We start from the raw sequence: 22,399 nt of genomic DNA on the forward strand, positions 1-22,399 counted from the left end.
ATTGCACAGAAACATAAAACAAGCAGCTGCAGTCCCACCAGAAGTTTGAGGAATTGAAGTGGTTAGTTCTTCTGCCTTCATCATTTCACAAACTAGGGAATGCTGGGAGAGCAGAAATCAGCAAAAATGTGCAAAAGTGAAAGGGTTCAAAAGACTGAGCGCTCACCCCTCCCCCCCTCCCGGCAGTGGCAGTTGCTCGTGTATGCAGACACACCCTCCCCCATAGCCCCATGTGTAATATGCTGCACCCTCTTTTTATACTGAGTCCCCACCATCCCCCGCATACCAGATAAAAGATAAAATAGAAATAAAGACAAACATTTTTTTTTTCATTTACAATAGAGTAAGGTGGGGGGGACTATAACCCCTGTCAGGTTTTCTTTGCCATCTGTGTCCCCATTGGGGGGGGGGGGTTTCCCTTCACTTCCTGTCCCATAGCCAAAAAAAGAGAGAAATCCGCCAAAGTGACATCATCCCTGGGTGTCACCATTGGAAGATTTCCCCTCTAATTCCTGTTCTGGTGACAACCTAAAATGTGCGATTTTCTTTAATTTTTGTTTGATAATGGTAGAGAGAATGAATCTCCCTAAAGGGGGAGCAAACAGCAACAAAAACCTGGCAGGGGTTCTAATCACTCTCCACTTCATCCAACACTAACAAAAAAAACATGTTCCTTTATTTATAATTTAACATACGGGAGAGAAATGGGGGGGAAATGATTTGGCAGTGAAAGGGTTAAAACGTGTGTGTGTTTCCATAGCAACAGCAGTGTCAGAGGAAGTTGCCGCCCCTAAGCTATGGAAAGCTCTCCTCCCCCTCCAGGAACCAGGAAGATTATCTACATTTACAAAGATTATAAATCTAGAAATACAAAAAGCAAAAGGTAATTACTTTTTAACCACTTAACAACCGGCCCATAGCCAAATGAGGGCTACAGGGCGGTTGGATAACTCTGGGAGGGCGTACTATGACGTCCTCCCGGAGAAACGGTGCCGCGCGCCCCCCCGGGCGCGCACACGGGAACATCCGTGTTCGCCGGGTCCACGGGACCCGGCGCAACACGGATCGCGGTAAAGGGCCAATGACAGCGGCCCTTTACCATGTGATCGCTCCGTCCAATGACGGAGCGATCACAAATGTCAACAAAGGCTGTGCTGCAGGGTCAGCACAAGTTCATCGCTCTCCTCTCCTCACACCGATGCAGCGTGAGAGGAGAGGAGAGCTTCACAGTGCCGAACAGTGAGTTTTTTTATATTACCAGTGCCCAGCAGTGCCACAGCAGTGCCCCAACAGTGCCACAACAGTGCCCCAACTGTGCCACAACAGTGTCATCTGTGCCACAAGTGCCATCTGTGCCACATCTGTGCCACCTGTGCCACATCTGTGCCATCTGCCACCTCTGTGCCACCTCTGTGCCACCTCTGTGCCACCTCTGTGCCACCAGAGCCACACCAGTGCCACACCAGTGCCACACCAGTGCCACACTAGTGCCACTTGTGCCAATCAGTGCCACCTGTGCCCATCAGTGCCACCTGTGCCCATCAGTGCCACCTGTGCCCATCTGCGCCACGACAGTACCACATCAGTGTCGCCAGTGCCGCCTGTGCCCACCAGTGCCACCTGAGCCCACCAGTGCCGCCTGAGCCCACCAGTGCCGCCTGAGCCCACCAGTGCCACCTCTGTGCCACTACAGTGCACACCAGTGCAACCAGAGCCACACCAGTGCCACTACAGTGCACACCAGTGCCACCTGTGCCCAACCAGTGCCACCTGTGCCCAACCAGTACCACCTGTGCCCAACCAGTACCACCTGTGCCCATCAGTGCCACCTGTGCCCATCAGTGCCGCCTGTGCCCATCAGTGCCGCCTGTGCCCATCAGTGCCGCCTGTGCCACATCAGTGCTGCCTGTCCCACATCAGTGCCGCCTGTGCCACATCAGTGCCGTCAGTGCCGCCTGTGCCCACCAGTGCCACCTGTGCCCACCAGTGCCGCCTGTGCCCACCAGTGCCACCAGAGCCACCTCTGTGCCCACCAGAGCCACCTCTGTGCCCACCAGAGCAACACCAGTGCAGCCAGAGCCACACCAGTGCAGCCAGAGCCACACCAGTGCAGCCAGAGCCACACCAGTGCCACCTGTGCCCATCAGAGCCACCTCTGTGCCCACCAGAGCCACCTCTGTGCCCACCAGAGCCACACCAGTGCAGCCAGAGCCACACCAGTGCAGCCAGAGCCACACCAGTGCAGCCAGAGCCACATCAACCTCACCAGCTACCAGTATGGCAAAACAATTATTTACAGCCGAGGAGGCCTACCAGCGTCTCAGCATGACCGATGAGAGCAGCGGGGAGCTCTCTGAGTCTCTGTCCGATTCGGATTCGGCCTATGAACCCGTGACAAGCAGCGGGTCCGATACAGAATCAGAAGAGGAACGTGTGCCCGTGAAAAGAAGGCGTTCTGGCGTGGAGCAGCAGCCTACTACCACCTCGAGTGCAGTGCCGTCCACCTCCAGGGCAGCGCCGTCCACCTCCAGGGCAGCGCCGTCCACCTCCAGCGCAGTGCCGTCCACCTCAAGCGCAGTGCCGTCCACCTCAAGCGAAGAGCCACTGCAACAAAGGCCAGGCACCAGTAGGGTGTCATCTCAGCCCCAAAGGGATAGAGGCCATGCCAGCCTACCCTATGCCCTTCAAAACCCCCTGTGGCTTCCCCCTAATTCCGGAGCAGCAAATATCCCCCCTTTTACCGCCCAGCCAGGTGTCCAGGTGAACACCGATAATTTTGTCATGCTCGATTTTTTTTATTTGATTTTCACGGAAGACTTTCTATCATCCATTGTGGCCCAGTGCAACCTTTACGCACAGCAGTACATCGTAAGCAACCCTGGCTCTAGTTATGCCCGTCCCTTTGAGTGGAAAGAGCTTACCATAGCAGAATTTAAAATTTTCTTAGGCCTAACTTTTACAATGGGTCTCACAAAAAAAAACAAATGTACTCATATTGGTCAACTAACCCCGTCCACCACATGCCACTCTTCTCTTCAAAAATGCCAAGATCAAGATACCTTATGATTTTGCGCTTCCTTCACTATAATGACAACACCCAGTGCCCTCCCCGAAATGACCCAGCATTTGACAAATTATTCAAACTTCGGCCACTCCTAAATTATTTCTCAGAAAAATTTCCCCAGCTATATACCCCCGACCAGAATATTTCTGTTGATGAGTCCCTAGTAAAATTTACAGGCAGGCTTGGCATCAAACAGTTTATCCCCAGCAAAAGGGCCCGATATGGGGTTAAAATGTATAAACTTTGCGACCGAGCCACGGGGTACATTTACGCCTTCCGGGTGTACGAAGGGAAGGACACCCAACTGCATCCCCCTGAATGTCCAGAATATATTGGAACCAGCGGCAAAGTTGTCTGGGAGCTCGTTTATCCACTGCTTGGAAAGGGGTACCACCTTTATGTGGATAATTTTTATACTAGCTTGCCCCTCTTCCGCAATCTTCACCGGAGGGACACCCCAGCATGTGGTACAGTAAGAACCAATAGAAAAGGCTTCCCGCAAAAATTGGTCAAGGAAAGGCTACGCCGAGGGGATACGGTGGCTTTGCGGAACCAGGAGCTATTGGCTGTCAAGTGGAGGGACAGACGAAACGTCCACATGCTGACGACAATCCACAATGACACCTACGTGGAAGTCCCAAGAAGAAACGGCCCAGTCCAGAAACCTGCTTGTATTTATGATTACAATTTATTTATGGGGGGAGTGGACTTTAACGATCAGATGATTGAACCCTACCTTCCCACAAGAAAATCCCGTCACTGGTATAAAAAAGTGTCCATTTATTTTTTCGGTTTGGCCATGTACAACACTTACGTAATTTACCAAGAATCTACTGAGACCTCCGTATCCTATCTGCAATACCAGGAACAAGTAATCTCCTCCCTTTTGTACCCTGAAAGCCCACCAGAAAATATTCGCTCTGATTCCGTGAGCAGACTTCACGAACGCCACTTTCCTGACAAAATCCCCCCCCGTGAAACAGGCCACAGACGTCAGAAAAAATGCCGGGTGTGCTCCAGAAGAGGAATTAGAAGAGACACCGCGTATTATTGTCCCGATTGTCCTTCCCAACCAGGCCTCTGTATAAGCGAATGTTTCCGCCGTTACCATACTTCTCTACAATATTAGGGAAGTATGGTAAACGTAATTCTCATTTCCTGTAATTTTCCTCCACACCCCTTATGCCACTGCACTGAACCCGATTTACCTCTGCCTTCTCCGGAATCGACCCTGGCCTGTTATACGACCAAGCTTCTGCCTAACACTAAAACTGTACCTACCTCTGCCTTCTCCGGAACTGACCCTGGCCTGTTATACGACCAAGCTTATGCCTAACGCTGATTTGTACCTACCTCTGCCTGCTCTGGAACTGACCCTGGACTGTTTGACCACGTTTTTTGCCTGCCTCTTGGACTGATCATTTACCCTGCTATGCTAGTGGGAACACAGGGGTCTCACATATGTGAGGGGCTCCAGAAATGTTTTTCTGGATGAAGAAATCTAACTTTTTAGCTTTCTCATTCCCAGATTTAGGGTCTGGAGACTCGGAGGCTTCAAAGAGATTTGGGTGGGAGAAGCCTCTACCCCTGTCCCCATTCTTTCCTGGTCTGCTACTTGGACCATGTTCCTGCTTACTACCAGGACCAATATTTTGGCACTGCTGGCAATGTCTCTATGTGCACTGACCCTGGACTGTACAAGGACATTATCCCTGCCTGTACTATGGACAATATTCCTGCCCGCTGCCTGGACAATTCCATTCACTGTGGATGACCACGTCCCTGCCTGCTGCCTGGATCAGGGCTCTCCTCCTGTGGACAACTGCACTACTAAAACTACAGGTAATCTTTTGTTTACCCTTTGCTCAGCAGAATGTATTTTAGGGTGTAATTCATGGTATGTTCATGCTATGTGTTAGAAATATGAAGGGCCTTCAAAAATGTAATAGACTGTAAGGAAATTAGATGTGTAATTTATGCTCCTAGAACGCCTGAATGTGCTACTTCAATGTTGGGCCTCTGTATGTGGCCAGGTTGTGTAAAAGTCTCACACATTTGGTATCGCCATATTCGGAAGGAGTAGCAGAATATATTTTGGGGTGTCATTTTTGCTATGTACATGCTATGTGTCGGAAATATCTTAGAAATGGACAACTTTGTGTAAAAAAAATGCGTTTTCATTTTTTTTCCACATTTTCCACAAACTTCTGGAAAAAAATGAACCATTCAAAAGACTCAATATGCCTCATAGATTATACGTTGGGGTGTTTTCTTTCCAAAATGGGGTCACTTTGTGGGCGTTTCCATTGTCCTGGTGCTCCAGGGCCTTCAAAAGTGTAATAGGTGGTTGAGAGATTAGATGTGTAATTTATGCTCCTAGAACGCCTAAATGTGCTACTTCAATGTTGCGCCTCTGTATGTGGCCAGGTTGTGTAAAAGTCTCACACATGTGGTATCGCCATACTCGGTAGGAGTAGCAGAATATATTTTGGGGTGTCATTTTTGCTATGTACATGCTATGTGTCGGAAATATCTTAGAAATGGACAACTTTGTGTAAAAAAAAATGTGTTTTCATTTTTTTTCCACATTTTCCAAAAACTTCTGGAAAAAAATGAACCATTCAAAAGACTCATTATGCCTCATAGATTATACGTTGGGGTGTTTTCTTTCCAAAATGGGGTCACTTTGTGGGCGTTTCCATTGTCCTGGTGCTCCAGGGCCTTCAAAAGTGTAATAGGTGGTTGAGAGATTAGATGTGTAATTTATGCTCCTAGAACGCCTAAATGTGCTACTTCAATGTTGCGCCTCTGTATGTGGCCAGGTTGTGTAAAAGTCTCACACATGTGGTATCGCCATACTCGGAAGGAGTAGCAGAATATATTTTGGGGTGTCATTTTTGCTATGTACATGCTTTGTGTCGGAAATATCTTAGAAATGGACAATTTTGTGTAAAAAAAATGCGTTTTCATTTTTTTTCCACATTTTCCAAAAACTTCTGGAAAAAAATGAACCATTCAAAAGACTCATTATGCCTCATAGATTATACGTTGGGGTGTTTTCTTTCCAAAATGGGGTCACTTTGTGGGCGTTTCCATTGTCCTGGTGCTCCAGGGCCTTCAAAAGTGTAATAGGTGGTTGAGAGATTAGATGTGTAATTTATGCTCCTAGAACGCCTAAATGTGCTACTTCAATGTTGCGCCTCTGTATGTGGCCAGGTTGTGTAAAAGTCTCACACATGTGGTATCGCCATACTCGGAAGGAGTAGCAGAATATATTTTGGGGTGTCATTTTTGCTATGTACATGCCATGTGAGAGAAATAACCTGTTGTGATGACAATTTGGTGTGAAAAAAAATAAAAATAAAAAAAATCTTCATTTTGCAAAGAATTGTGGGAAAAAATAACAATTTAAAAAAACTCACCATGCCTCTTACTAAATACCTTGGAATGTCTACTTTCCAAAAAGGGGTCATTTTGTGGGTATTTGTACTTTCCTGGCTTGTTAGGGTCTCAAGAAATGAGTAGATCAGGTGTGATCAGATGTGATCAATTTTCAGTGATTGGCACCATAGCTTGTAGACTCTATAACTTTCACACAGACTAAATAATATCCACTAATTTGGGTTATTTTTACCAAAGATATGTAGCAGTATAAATTTTGGCCCAAATTTATGAAGAAAAATTACTTATTTGCAAAATTTTATAATACAAATGAAGAAAAATGCATTTTTTTACAAAATTTTCGGTCTTTTTTCATTTATAGCACAGAAAATAAAAAACCCAGAGGTGATCAAATACCACCAAAAGAAAGCTCTATTTGTGTGAAAAAAAGGACGAAAATTTCATATGGGTACAGTGCTGCATGACTGAGTAATTGTCATTCAAAATGTGAGAGCACCAAAAGCTGAAAATTGGTCTGGTTATTAAGGGGGTTTAAGTGCCCAGTTGTAAAGTGGTTAAAAGATGCTAATTGTAAATGATATCCCTTGTTTCTGTGCATATTATATATATATATAACACATCTGCACAGAAAGAGGGATATGAATTACAATTAGCACCGTTTAAAAAGTAATTAACTTTTGCAGAAGCTGCCCCATCAAATTGCCCCCATCAAAACTGCCCCATCAAAACTGCCCCATCAAAACTGCCCCATCAAAACTGCCCCATCAAAATTGCCCCATCATACTTCCATCAAAATTGCCCATCAAACCTGCCTCATCCTATTGCCCCATCATATTGCCCCCATCAAAACTGCCCCATCAAAACTGCCCCATCAAAACTGCCCCATCAAAACTGCCCCATCAAAACTGCCCCATCAAAATTGCCCCATCAAAATTGCCCCATCAAAACTGCCCTATCAAAACTGCCCCATTCCCCCATCATACTGCCACAATCAAAATTGCCCCATCAAATTGCCCCCAGTAAAATTGCCCCATCATACTGCCACCATCAAAATTGCCCCATCAAAACTGCCCCATCCTATTGCCCCCACCAAAATTGCCCCAACAAAAATTGCCCCATTATACTGCCACCATCAAAATTGCCCCATCAAAACTGCCCCATCATACTGCCACCATCAAAATTGCCCCATCATACTTCCACCATCAAAATTGCCCCATCAAACCTGCCTCATCCTATTGCCCCATCCTATTGCCCCATCATATTGCCCCCATCAAATTTGCCCCATCAAAATTGCCTAATCAAAACTGCCCCATTCCCCCATCATACTGCCACAATCAAAATTGCCCCATCAAATTCCCTCCAGTAAAATTGCCCCATCATACTGCCACCATCAAAATTGCCCCATCAAAACTGCCCCATCCTATTGCCCCCACCAAAATTGCCCCAACAAAAATTGCCCCATTATACTGCCACCATCAAAATTGCCCCATCAAAACTACCTCATACTATTGCCCCATCAAATTGCTCCGATCAAAATTGCCCCATCACATTGCCCCCATTAAATTGCTCCATCAAACCTGCCCCATCATACTGCCACCATCAAAAGTGCCCCCTCAAAACTACCCCACCAAAACTGCCCCATCATACTGCCACCATCAAAATTTGCTCAATCAAAACTGCCCCATAATATTGCCACCATCAAAATTGCCGCATCAAAACTGCCCCATCCTATTCCTCTATTATAAATGATTAGTAATGATGTGTCCCCTCCCCCCCTGTATGTAATCAGAGCCTAGATGCTCCAGCCCCCTCCCCCACCGCCAATCACTCTGTATAAGAAGCTTTGGTAACCATGACAACAAAAGCCTGGTGACCCTTTTTAAAAATGGTGCTGGCAGCCGCCTTGCATCGTGCCATTTCCGGTTTGCAAATAACGCGATGCTACAGCCCAGCAATGCCTATTGTCTCCTGGGATTGGTGACACACATCTCCCAGGAGGCATTGCAAACCGGAAATGATGAGCGCGGGGCCGCGGCCAGGGAGGAGAAAGGGAAAAATGAATACAGAATATTATATACAGAAGGTGCTGAGAAAAAAAATTTAAAAATATCCGATTTGTTTACAGAGCACAGATTAGTGAGGGGTGAAAATGTGGGTGGAGCTCCTCTTTAAAGGGTTGAAATAAATGAACAATATAGTTTGGTAGTGAAAGGGTTAAAAACTGAAAGAAAAAAAATAGATTTGGCAGAATAAATCTCCATATAAGGGGAGCAGACAGCAATAAAAACCTGACTGGGGTTCTAATCCTTCCCCACTCCATCCAAAACTAAAAATAAACAGGTTTTACGTTAACATATGGGCAAGAAATGGGGAAAAAAAAAAATATATATATATATATATTGGAGTGGCAGTGAAAGCGTTAAAAAGGGGAAAACTGGTTTTGGCGGTGAAAGGGTTAAAAATAAAAAGACTTTAGTTTGGCACTGAAAGGGTTAACAAAAAAACCCGTAAAAATAATATTTTTTTTGCAAAGAAAGGGTTCACAGAAAGGGTTAAATATGAAAAAAATATGGTTTGGCAGTGAAAAAGTTTAGGGATGGGGTTGGTTTGGCAAAGAAAGGGTTCATAAATGAAAGGAAAAATATTTGACTTGGCAGTTAAAGGGTTAAAAATGGAAAAACCTGGGATTTGGTGAAAGTGAAAGATAATTGGTGTGTAATAATGATAAAATGATCAAATAAAAGAAATGAAAAGATTTGATAGGCAGCGAGGATTTATAGGGCTCCATTCACAGTGTTATAGGAATACACATCTTTGTTTTCAGCCATGGGACTGTAAGGGTTAAATCTCATTCACAATAACCATCACTTCAAGAAAAACATGTTCTTCCGGGAGCCGGGTCCCTATTAGGTCTGTATACAGAGCCTACAGGCTGAATTCATAAAGCTCACAAATAAGGACGTGGCCCCTTTAAGAAAAATCGTCAGTTATTTTTTTCAAAGGTCACATGACTCTGCTCTGTGATGTCATAGTCTCAGCCAATATAAAGAGTTGCAAGGGAGGCTGGCAGCAGAAACAGAGTGTTTGCTGACCAGTGAGGACCTGTTTTTTTATCTCTCTGGAGATTTTCTTGCGATTTGATTCGATTTGATTTTCATTCGATTCAATTTCTTTGCGATTTCTATTCTTGTACATTTAAAGCGTGGTTCTTTATTCTTAATAATGAGACGATTTAAATGTAAACAGTTTGTTTCTCTGAAAAACACCAAAGAGAAACCCACCAAGGGAAGCCCAGCTATGGAAGGAGGTATCAGTGACCAGCCTGCAGGTACCAATAAGAGGGCTCGGGCTTTTGTGCGCGGCTGCTTCAGAGCCGTTGTTGGATGTTTTGGTTCCGGCTGTAAAGCCAATAATCACCGAGAGACAGACATCGATATTGGTAAGTACTATGGATAGTGATAGATACAAAAAGTACTCTGGATAGGTCACCTACACTCATGGATTAAACCATTAAAGGCACCTTCATCCCAAAATTATTCCTTTTCAAAGAATTTTAGAAGAGAAGGGGATTTTAATGGTTCCCAAACACACAAAAAAATATTTTAATATAAAAACATCTTTATTGGAGTTCAAAGTTTTAAAAGAAACAGGGGGGGGGAGCAATGAATGTCCACATTTCATAAAAACACATCAGTGCACATGTACAATATACACATAAAGTAGCTCCTGTAACCAGCGTGATGCTTGTTGCTCGACATGTTTTACTTTTCAGCTCCTTTAAGAACTTATAAAGCAATATGTAGCTACAAAAAGTCATTATTAGTAAGTATTAGTAGGTATGCATGACTGTAAATAAATATTTCTGTTATCAAAGTAAATGTGTATCAAAAACATATAACAACATAAGTAATATGTTCAATGAATATCCATGAGGGTCTGAGCACTATACAGAGGGGCACACAACATGAAAATAAAACTCACCATGTCTATAGAATGTAATCAAGCTAATGCACACTACTAAAGGGGCCAAAACTGATGTAAGAAGAGGTGCCAACACCAGCGGTGGCAACTGATGGCAGGAGGAGCACAATGGGGCCGGTGGAAATTAGATATACAAGTTAGGTTTACCTTCAATGTCATTCAAATGCTCCTTCCACAGAATGTAGAGGGGAGCAACACACCAATCCGGAACGATTTCTTCCAAAGTGATGAAGGAACAATGTCATGAAGCAATGATGAATGCGGACACATTAAATCAATAGCGTCCTCCAGGCCACCCACAGTGTCCCATCTGATAACAAATAGAGATCATGCACCCATCAGCAAGACCAACATACACATGTGAAGGGCCTGCAGATCAAACCTACCAAGTGTATCCTCAAAACTCACCGCCTCTGTCAGAACAAGACCAATGGCTGGCTCTGTGGCCTGGCGCCATCAGTCCCGTCTGGCCTGGTGGCCGCTATGTCTTTGTTCTGACAGATGCGGTGAGTTTTGAGGATACACTATGTGTATATTGTACATGTGCACTGAATTGTTTTTATGAAATGTGGACATTCATTGTCCCCCATTTCTTTTAAAACTTTAGACTCAAATAAAGAGGTTTTTATAACAAAATATTTTTTGGGTGTTTTGTCACCATTAAAATCCCCCTCGGTTCTAAAATTCTTTGTACACATGTATGGGGATCGCCATGGACATTGATGAAAGGTTACCCCCCATATGTACACATGTATAGGGATTACCATGGACATTGATGAGGAGTCACCCCCCCATTTGTATACATGTATAGGAATTGCCATGAACATTGATGAGGGGTCACCCCCCCATATGTACACATGTATAGGGATTGCCATGGACATTGATAAGGGGGTCCCCCCCATATGCACACCTGTATACGGATGGCCATGGACATTGATGAGGGGTCGCCCACCCCCATATGTACACATGTATAAAGATTGCCATGCACATTGATGAAAGGTTACCCCCCCCCATATGTACACATGTATAGAAATTGCCATGCACATTGATGAGGGGTCACCCCCTCCCCCATATGTGCACATGTATAGGGATTGCCATGGTCATTGATGAGGGGTCACCCCCCATATAAACACAGGTATAGGAATTGCCATGCACATTGATGAGGGGGTCACCCCCCCACCCCCATTATGTACACATGTATAGGGATTGCCATGGACATTGATGAGGGGTCCCCTCCATATGTACACATGAATATGGATTGCCATGGACATTGATGAGGGGCCACCCCCCCATATGTACATATGTATAGGGATGGCCATGGACATTGATGAGGGATCCCCCCATACGTACACATGTATAGGGATGGCCATGGACAATGATGTGTACAAATGGGGGGGGGGGGGGGTGACGTCTCATCATTGCCCATGGCCATCCCTATACATGTGTACATATGGGGTGACCCCCCCAATGTCCATGGCCATCCCTATACATGTGTACATATGGGGGTAACCTTTCATCAATGTCCATGGCAATCCCTATACATGTGTACATATGGGGGATGGGGTGATTCCTCATCAATGTCCATGGCCATCCCTATACATGTGTACATATGGGGGTAACCTTTCATCAATGTCCATGGCAATCCCTATACATGTGTACATATGGGGGGTAACCTTTCGTCAATGTCCATGGCAATTCCTATAGATGTGTACAAATGGGGGGGGGGGGGGGGGGTGACGTCTCATCTATAGGAATTGCCATAAACATTGATGAGGGGTCGCCACCCCATATGTACACATGTAAAGGGATTGCCATGGACATTGATGAGGGGTCCCCCCGTATGTACACGTGTATAGGGATGGCCATGGACATTGATGAGGAATCATCCCATCCCCCATATGTACACATGTATAGGGATTGCCATGGACATTGATGAGGGGTCACCCCCCATATGTACACATGTATAGGGATGGCCATGAACATTGATGAGGGGTCATCCCCCATATGTACACATGTATAGGGATTGCCATGGACATTGATGAGGGGTCATCCCCCATATGTACACATGTATAGGGATTGCCATGGACATTGATGAGGGGTTCCCCCCATATGTACACATGTATAGGGATGGCCATGGACATTGATGAGGGGTCATCCCCCATATGTACACATGTATAGGGATTGCCATGGACATTGATGAGGGGTCATCCCCCATATGTACACATGTATAGGGATTGCCATGGACATTGATGAGGGGTCCCCCCCATATGTACACATGTATAGGGATTGTCATGGACACTGATGATAGATAGTCGCAAACATTAAAAAAAAAAAAATTTAAAGCTTTATATTGTTGTGCATCCAGCAAGCAATATAACGCTTCATCACCGCCTGTCAAACACCCTCTGAAAAGGAATCACAGATTGCTCTTCAGAGGGCAAAACAAGTAACAAAAAAAACAAAATAAACTTCCTCTGGCCCCATTTCTTCAGCAGGGGGCAGGCAGAGGCAAATTGAATACCTTTAGGGTGCAGGTGGTGTAATCGGCAGTGCTGCATTCCCCAACAACTACAGTCCTGGCCTGTCCCTGATTGGTTGATATAGAAGAGGCCAGAACTTAAATTTAATTATTGGGAACTGCAGTGCAGAAGATCACTCCGTCTGCACCCCAAAGGCATTAAAGAGTATAAAAGGTAAAAATATTTTTTATTTTATTACATTTAGATTTTTGTTAAAAAAGATTATATATATAATTGAGGATTATCAGACATACAATTTACATATAGAAAAGAATCATACATAGATAAATCCTATCCTGCATGCTAATTGAACCCAATCATTTAATGTATATGTCCCAACATTCAAGAGTAGAAGAGAAACCAACTTCCCAAATGTGAATTGTTGTGAATTTAGGACCCAATATGGGTTAAATTGCAGGTCAGGTAGGTGTTCTCTTTAATTGCCCGACATATTTCGCGTTATATAACGCTTCTTCGGGAGCTGGAGGTAGTTCTGTTGAGTACACATAAAAGATCACTATAAATTATATATATATATATATATACACACACACACACACACACACACACACACATATATACATACATCAAACAGTAAAATATATAACTCAGAAATAAAGTTCGTACAAACTGAGGTACATTCCAACTGATTATAGTGATCCTAAAGGGCAGACCCCAATAAGGAGAATGGTCATACGGGGGTCTATAGAAAAACCCGGCAGCTGGGGAGGCCATTAAAAAGAGCACACGTTATAAGTGTGTACACAGATATGTATATAGAGTAAAAATATATCGCTACAAAATGTGTGCTGTGCAATGTGGGATATACTCACAATGCCTAACGGTATTAAAGATAGTATGGCACAGACAACATTGTAAAGAGGGGCATGATAGGTCCGCCACTCAACGTTGGTAATAAAAAAGCACAGTGATGATAATCAAATTGCCATATATTCACTATTTCATCCTTGTTTTTTAGCCATTTGCCTGGAATTCTGACTTAGACCGCACTCACACTTGGCAATTTGGAACGGCCGGCAGAAGTGCTATGATTCTGCTGTGATTCCAAATCATGGGAAAATGTGCAACCAGCATTTGGATAACATTTTTCCTAATGGCACCCCAACCATGGCAAGATCTTGTCACGATTGTCACATGACAGAATCGCATGAAAATCAATCCAAACCGTGCAGGGGACTATTTCTTTACTTTCGGGTACGGTGGAATAATCTGCAATGCAGCGGTTCCTGGTCCCGGGCCTCTTCTATATGAAGCCACCGCAACAATTCTAAAGATTACAATAAAAAAGGCCGGATGTTTAGTTTAATACTAAGAAACAGAAGCACTGCAGATTACTCCCCCGCACCCGAAAGTGAAGAATCAGTCCCCTTCTGACTCAATTCATTTTAATGGGTCAGCATAACGGCCAGGCAACCAGAATTTTTATATGAACGCCACCATTAGTCATCCCTGTGTCCCTGTTATGTCAGGGTTTATTTATTGTCCCTGGCACTGGAATGTTAAACTTTTCTCTCTATAAATTTGATGTTGTATAAAAAATATATATAATGTAGGTAAAGGTGCTAAATCTGATTCTTCTTTTTTATTGCAGATGTACGCGGTATTTACTGCAAACACAGTTCACAAGGCAGGTCTGCCCCAGTGAGCAAGACAGAATGTGAAAGCTACATTAAAACTCCACCAGCAAGTGACGCTCACATGGAGACTCCACCAGCAAGTGACGCACACATGGAGACTCCACCAGCAAGTGACGCACACATGGAGACTCCACCAGCAAGTGACGCACACATGGAGACTCCACCAGCAAGTGACGCACACATGGAGACTCCACCAGCAAGTGACGCACACATGGAGACTCCACCAGCAAGTGACGCACACATGGAGACTCCACCAGCAAGTGACGCACACATGGAGACTCCACCAGCATGTGACGCACACATGGAGACTCCACCAGCATGTGACGCACACATGGAGACTCCACCAGCATGTGACGCACACATGGAGACTCCACCAGCATGTGACGCACACATGGAGACTCCACCAGCATGTGACGCACACATGGAGACTCCACCAGCATGTGACGCACACATGGATACTCCACCAGCATGTGACGCACACATGGAGACTCCACCAGCATGTGACGCACACATGGAGACTCCACCAGCATGTGACGCACACATGGAGACTCCACCAGCATGTGACGCACACATGGAGACTCCACCAGCATGTGACGCACACATGGAGACTCCACCAGCATGTGACGCACACATGGAGACTCCACCAGCATGTGATGCACACATGGAGACTCCACCAGCATGTGACGCACACATGGAGACTCCACCAGCATGTGACGCACACATGGAGACTCCACCAGCATGTGACGCACACATGGAGACTCCACCAGCATGTGACGCACACATGGAGACTCCACCAGCATGTGACGCACACATGGAGACTCCACCAGCATGTGAGGCACACATGGAGACTCCACCAGCATGTGAGGCACACATGGAGACTCCACCAGCATGTGACGCACACATGGAGACTCCACCAGCATGTGACGCTCACATGGAGACTCCACCAAAATGCCAGAAGAACGTCTCCAGTGAAGATGGGGGCAAGGATACAAGAAAGGATAGGCGGATACTAGTAATAGGGGATTCAATTATTGGAAGGATACAGAGGGCAATCTGTCAGAGAGACCGTTATCGCCTAACAGTATGTTCTTTACCAGGCGCTCGGGTTCAGAACATTACAGATTGCATGGACACATTGTTGGATGGGGTTGGAGATGACCCAGCTGTCATGGTATATATCGGAACCAATGACAACGTTCGAGAAAGATGGAGCGCCCTACAAAATGATTTCAGGGACTTAGGGGCTATATTGAAGAAAAGGTCCCCCAAGGCAATATTTTCTGAAATACTGCCTGTACCTCAATCCACACCAGAGAGGCAGCAGGAGCTTATGGTGCTTAACAAATGGCTGAGGAACTGGTGCAGGGAGGAGCAGTTTGGGTTCATGGAGAACTGGGCTGACTTTTCAGTCAACTACTCGCTCTATAGCAGGAATGGACTGCACTTAAATGGGCACGGTGCCGCTCTGTTGGCAGAGAAGATGACCAAAAAGCTGGAAGAAATTCAGATTGACGCTCCACCAGAATCTAAAGTTCACATTGAGAACCCAGCAGAATGTGACATTCACATGGAGACTTCACCAGCATGTGACGTTCACATGGAGACTTCACCAGCATGTGACGTTCACATGGAGACTTCACCAGCATGTGACGTTCACATGGAGACTTCACCAGCATGTGACGTTCACATGGAGACTTCACCAGCATGTGACGTTCACATGGAGACTTCACCAGCATGTGACGTTCACATGGAGACTTCACCAGCATGTGACGTTCACATGGAGACTTCACCAGCATGTGACGTTCACATGGAAACGCCACCAGCATGTGGCATTTATACGGAGACTCCACCAGCATGTGATGTTCAGGTTGATACGCCACCAAAATGCCAGAAGAACATCTCCAGTGAAGATGGGGGCAAGGATACAAGAAAGGATAGGCGGATACTAGTAATAGGGGATTCAATTATTGGAAGGATACAGAGGGCAATCTGTCAGAGAGACCGTTATCGCCTAACAGTATGTTCTTTACCGGGCGCTCGGGTTCAGAACATTACAGATTGCATGGACACATTGTTGGATGGGGTTGGAGATGACCCAGCTGTCATGGTATATATCGGAACCAATGACAACGTTCGAGAAAGATGGAGCGCCCTACAAAATGATTTCAGGGACTTAGGGGCTATATTGAAGAAAAGGTCCCCCAAGGCAATATTTTCTGAAATACTGCCTGTACCTCGATCCACACCAGAGAGGCAGCAGGAGCTTATGGTGCTTAACAAATGGCTGAGGAACTGGTGCAGGGAGGAGCAGTTTGGGTTCATGGAGAACTGGGCTGACTTTTCAGTCAACTACTCGCTCTATAGCAGGAATGGACTGCACTTAAATGAGCACGGTGCCGCTCTGTTGGCAGAGAAGATGACCAGAAAGCTGGAAGAAATTCAGATTGACGCTCCACCAAAATCTAAAGTTCACATTGAGAACCCACCAGAATGTGACATTCATATGGAGACTCCACCAGCATGTGACATTCACATGGAGACTCAACCAGCATGTGACATTCACATGGAGACTTCACCAGCATGTGACATTCACATGGAGACTTCACCAGCATGTGACGTTCACATGGAGACTTCACCAGCATGTGACGTTCACATGGAGACTTCACCAGCATGTGACATTCACATGGAAACTCCACCAGCATGTGGCATTTATACGGAGACTCCACCAGCATGTGATGTTCAGGTTGATACGCCACCAAAATGCCAGAAGAACGTCTCCAGTGAAGATGGGGGCAAGGATACAAGAAAGGATAGGCGGATACTAGTAATAGGGGATTCAATTATTGGAAGGATACAGAGGGCAATCTGTCAGAGAGACCGTTATCGCCTAACAGTATGTTCTTTACCGGGCGCTCGGGTTCAGAACATTACAGATTGCATGGACACATTGTTGGATGGGGTTGGAGATGACCCAGCTGTCATGGTATATATCGGAACCAATGACAACGTTCGAGAAAGATGGAGCGCCCTACAAAATGATTTCAGGGACTTAGGGGCTATATTGAAGAAAAGGTCCCCCAAGGCAATATTTTCTGAAATACTGCCTGTACCTCGATCCACACCAGAGAGGCAGCAGGAGCTTATGGTGCTTAACAAATGGCTGAGGAACTGGTGCAGGGAGGAGGGGTTTGGGTTCATGGAGAACTGGGCAGACTTTTCAGTCAACTACTCGCTCTATAGCAGGAATGGACTGCACTTAAATGGGCACGGTGCTGCTCTGTTGGCAGAGAAGATGACCAGAAAGCTGGAAGAAATTCAGATGGACGCTCCACCAGAATGTGAAGTTCACATTGGGAACCCACCAGAATGTGATTCTCACACTAAGACTCGCCCAGAATGTGGCGTTCACGTTGAGACTACACCAGGAAGCAATGTTCACACTGTGACATCACCAGAATGCGACATTCACATTGTGACTCCACCAGAATGTGATGTTCAAGATGAGACAAAATTCCAGAGGAACCTTGAGAACATCGCCTCCAGTGAAGATGGGGGCAAGGTTACAGGAAAGAACAGGAAGACACTGATGGTAGGGGACTCAATCAATAGGAAAGAGAGGGCAATCTGCCACAAAGACTGTTATTACCGAACAGAATGTTCTTTACCGGGTGCTCGTGTTCGCGACGTTGAGGATCAGATGGACAGATTGTTGGATGGTGCTGGGAAGAACCCAGCTGTCATGATACATACTACTAACGACAAAGTTATAGGAAGATGGGGCACCCTAAAAAATGACTTCAGGGACTTAGGGGCTATACTGAAGAAAAGGACCTCCAAAGCAGTATTTTTAGAAATACTGCCTGAACCTCAAGCCACACCAGAGAGGCAGCAGGAGTTTAGGGAGCTTAACAAGTGGCTGAAAAACTGGTGCAGAGAGGAGGGGTATGGCTTCATGGCGAACTGGGCTGACTTTTCAAGTGGTTACAATCTTTATAGCAGTGACGGATTGTGCTTAAATGAGAAGGGTGCAGCTTTATTGGGAGAGAAGATGGCCAAAATGTCAGAAGAAATTTTCAACTAGGCGATGAAGAGGAGGGATCAGAGGATGATTTGTTAGTGAACATGCGGGAGAGGATCTTCAAGTCAAGTCATCATCACCAAAGTCTACTACATCATCACTCTCTTGAAAAATTCTCATCAACACCTGTCTTCAAGAGCAATACCACTAGCTTTCTTCACCAACAACAGTGCCACTGTACCTTTTCTGCATAGTCAAAGTTTTGTGTGTGGAGACAGAATGTTAGAAGACTCAGTGGAAAGCCTGGGGAAGCCTCCCAAGGACCAGTTATGGCTGTAGCAACAAAGGTCTCTATACTGGTGGCGGCTGCCACTCCAGTAACTGAAGGGTCTTCCCATCAGCCCTCCATTTTCATTTTTGGAGCTTCGGAATCACCAACTATCAATGCAGTAGGACAAACAAGACAATTGGCTGTTCCTAGAAGACAACAAAAAGTCTAAGGAACCCTCCTAGGGACCAGGTACGGCTGTACCAACACAGGTCCTTACACTGGTGGCGGCTGCCACTCCAGTAATCGGAGGGTCCTCCCATCAGGCCTCCATTTTTGCTTTTGTGGCTTCTGAATCACCATCAATGTAGCTGGACAAACCAAATAATTGGTTGTTCCTAGAAGAAGACTTAACAAAAAGTCTGAGGAACCCTCCCAGGGACCAGAAGAAGCTTTAAGGTTCGATAATACATCGCCCAAACATAATGACCAGTAAAAAAAGTACATGAGATGGTGGTAAACAGCCTGCTAGGCACAAGGGAGAACCGAACCAAGTCCTCCAAAATCTGCCAAGAGCGTAAATGTAGACCTTAAGCTTTAAGGTTAATCAAAAATATCACATTCTAAAGGGAAAGGTAGAACAAGGGGGAGTATGGAAGAGGGAGAGAGGGAGGAAAAGAGGGGGGGGTTGGAGGAAGAAGGGGGTGAGGGTTTGGGGGAACCCCTACACCTCTTCCTTACCCCTAACCTCCCCTCCACCCCTCCTTTCCTCCCTCTTCCATACTCCCCCGGAACAAGGGGGAGTATGGAAGAGGGAGAGAGGGAGGAAAAGGGGGGGGGGAGGTTGGAGGAAGAAGGGGGTGAGGGTTTGGGGGAACCCCCACACCCCTTCCTTACCCCCAACCTCCCCTCCACCCCTCCTTTCCGCCCTCTCTCCCTCTTCCATACTCCCCCTTGTTACACCTTTCCTTTTTGAATGTGATATTTTTGATTAACCTTAAAGCTTAAGGTCTACATTTACACACTTGGCAACTTTTGGATATGAGGCAGCTTTGGGAAGACTTGGTTGGTTGGAACTATTTTGTCTTTAGAGTTGTGAGAAGTCTTTCCAGCTTTCTTTAGGCTTTCTCTGGAGAAATGAGAACTCTTCCCGCCAGTGAGGTCCTTTATGGAGAAGTCCAAGGCCTCACTCACACGGGGTGTATGAATCTGTACTCTGTGTGGGGGCTGTGTTTACCCCTAAAAGGACATCCATGCGAGTGCAGTTGCATGGACGCACCCTGGGTGCGTTCGGGGCCGTGCACCGGCACTCACACAGATGTCACATTGGGTATAGCCACTGCACCTCAGTTGACAGCAATGGGACTGCCTACACGGGATGCTATTATTTGGGTGTGTTTTGAAGTGTTATATATATATTATATATAGATTGTAGTTTAGGTTAAGTTTGGATTTCTTCTGGAGGCGCTTTGAGCGGACATAACTGATGTACTCCGCTCAGCGGGGGCGGGCCTTAGAGAACAGAGGCCGCATACGGGCAGCACAGAGGCTTGGGGGTTAGCCTTGCAGCACTAGGGTCCATGGTTCAAATCCTGACCAGGAAACTATCTGCATGGAGTTTGCATGTTTTCCCTGTGCTTGCGTGGGTTTCCTCCGGGTACTCCGGTTTCCTCCCACACTACAAAGACATGCTACCTTGCGTTGGTGGTGCAGTGGTGAGCATAGCTGCCTTTCAAGCAGCTGACCCGGGTTCGATTCCCGGCCAACGCCATCTCCAATACTTGGAGTCCTCAGAGAGAAAAGCACTATACAAGGTCAACAGGGAGTATATATTAGGAATAAAGAATGAAGCGAATGTGTGGAATGTTTGAGGAAGAAAATGTTCCCCCAGAATCCCCCAGAAGGTGAACTCAGCAACTGATAGAAGACACTTAGGCTGCGATCACACCTAGGCGTTCCGGATCACGGGCAGAATTACTTCGATTCCCGATTGTGATCTTTTCAATGGCACCCCAACATGGGACAATATTGTCACCTGACAAATCACACAAACAAAATCGCGGGACGCCTGTTTCCCAAAAGCAGTCCTGCGATTTATCAGACGACAATCGTGGAAAAAATCACGCTTCGGTTGGGGTGATATTAAAAGTAAAAGGATCGCAAGCGTGTGCCGCGATTTGCGGCGATTCGGGAATCCAGAACACCTAGGTGTGAACAGATCCTCGCCGTGTCCATCATACAACAAGAACTTCCTGCACAGACGTCCCCTTCAACATGAATATTACACCCTTACTCCCCCCCACAGGAATATTACACCCATACCCCCCCAGCAGGAATATTACACACATACCACCCCAACATGAATATTACACCCATACCCCCCCAACAGGAACATTACACCCATACCCCCCCCCCCCACAGGAATATTACACCCATACCCCCCTAGCAGGAATATTACACCCATACTTCTCCCAGCAGGAATATTACACCCATACTCCCTCCAGCAGGAATATTACACCTATACTCCCCCAGCAGGAATATTACACCCATACCCCCCAGCAGGAATATTACACACATACCCCCCCCCCCCAGCAGGAATATTACACCCATACCCCCTAGCAGAAATATTGCACCCATACTCCCCCAGCAAGAATATTACACCCACACACCCCCCCAGCAGGAATAATACACCCATACTCCCCCCAGCAGGAATATTACACCCATACTCCCCCCCAGCAGGAATATTATACCCATACTCCCCCCAGCAGGAATATTACACCCATACTCCCCCCAGCAGGAATATTACACCTATACTCTCCCAGCAGGAATATTACACCCATACCCCCCAGCAGGAATATTACACCCAAACCCCACAACATGAATATTACACCCAAACCCCCCCAACATGAACATTACACCCATACTCCCCCCACAGGAACATTACACCCATACCCCCCCAGCAGGAATATTACACCCATACTCCCCCCAGCAGAAATATTACACCCATACTCCCCCCCAGCAGGAATATTACACCCATACCCCCTCCCTTCAGCAGGAATATTACACCCATACCCCCTCCCTTCAGCAGGAATATTACACCCATACTCCCCCCAGCGGGAATATTACACCCATACCCCCCCCCCAGCAGGAACATTACACCCATACCCCCCAGCAGGAATATTACACCCGTACCCCCCCCCAGCAGGAATATTACACCCATACCCCCCCAGCAGGAATATTACACCCATACCCCCCCAGCAGGAATATTTCACCCATACCACCCCAACATGAATATTACACCCATACCCCCCAACATGAATATTACACTAATACCCCCCAACATGAATATTACACTAATACCCCCCAGCAGGAATATTACACCCATACTCCCCCCAGCAGGAAAATTACACCCATACCCCCCAGCGGGGATATTACACCCATACTCCCCCCAGCAGGACTATTACACCCATACTCCCCCCAGCAGGAATA

General features: G+C 46.1%; 1 long non-coding RNA gene and 1 other non-coding gene across 5 annotated transcripts in view; one reads left to right on the top strand and one right to left on the bottom strand.

Annotated features, from left to right (window-relative positions):
• Window positions 1–22,399, bottom strand: part of LOC141114000 (uncharacterized) — a 66,873-nt gene that overhangs the window by 7,906 nt on the left and 36,568 nt on the right. The window lies entirely within an intron of this gene.
• TRNAE-UUC (transfer RNA glutamic acid (anticodon UUC)) lies at window positions 20,609–20,680 on the top strand. Its single transcript has one exon. It is a non-coding gene; the product is annotated as a tRNA-Glu (tRNA).

This window comes from Aquarana catesbeiana, linkage group LG12 (genome assembly GCF_042186555.1).
Source record: "Aquarana catesbeiana isolate 2022-GZ linkage group LG12, ASM4218655v1, whole genome shotgun sequence".
In the NCBI taxonomy this organism is placed as follows: Eukaryota; Metazoa; Chordata; class Amphibia; order Anura; family Ranidae; genus Aquarana; species Aquarana catesbeiana.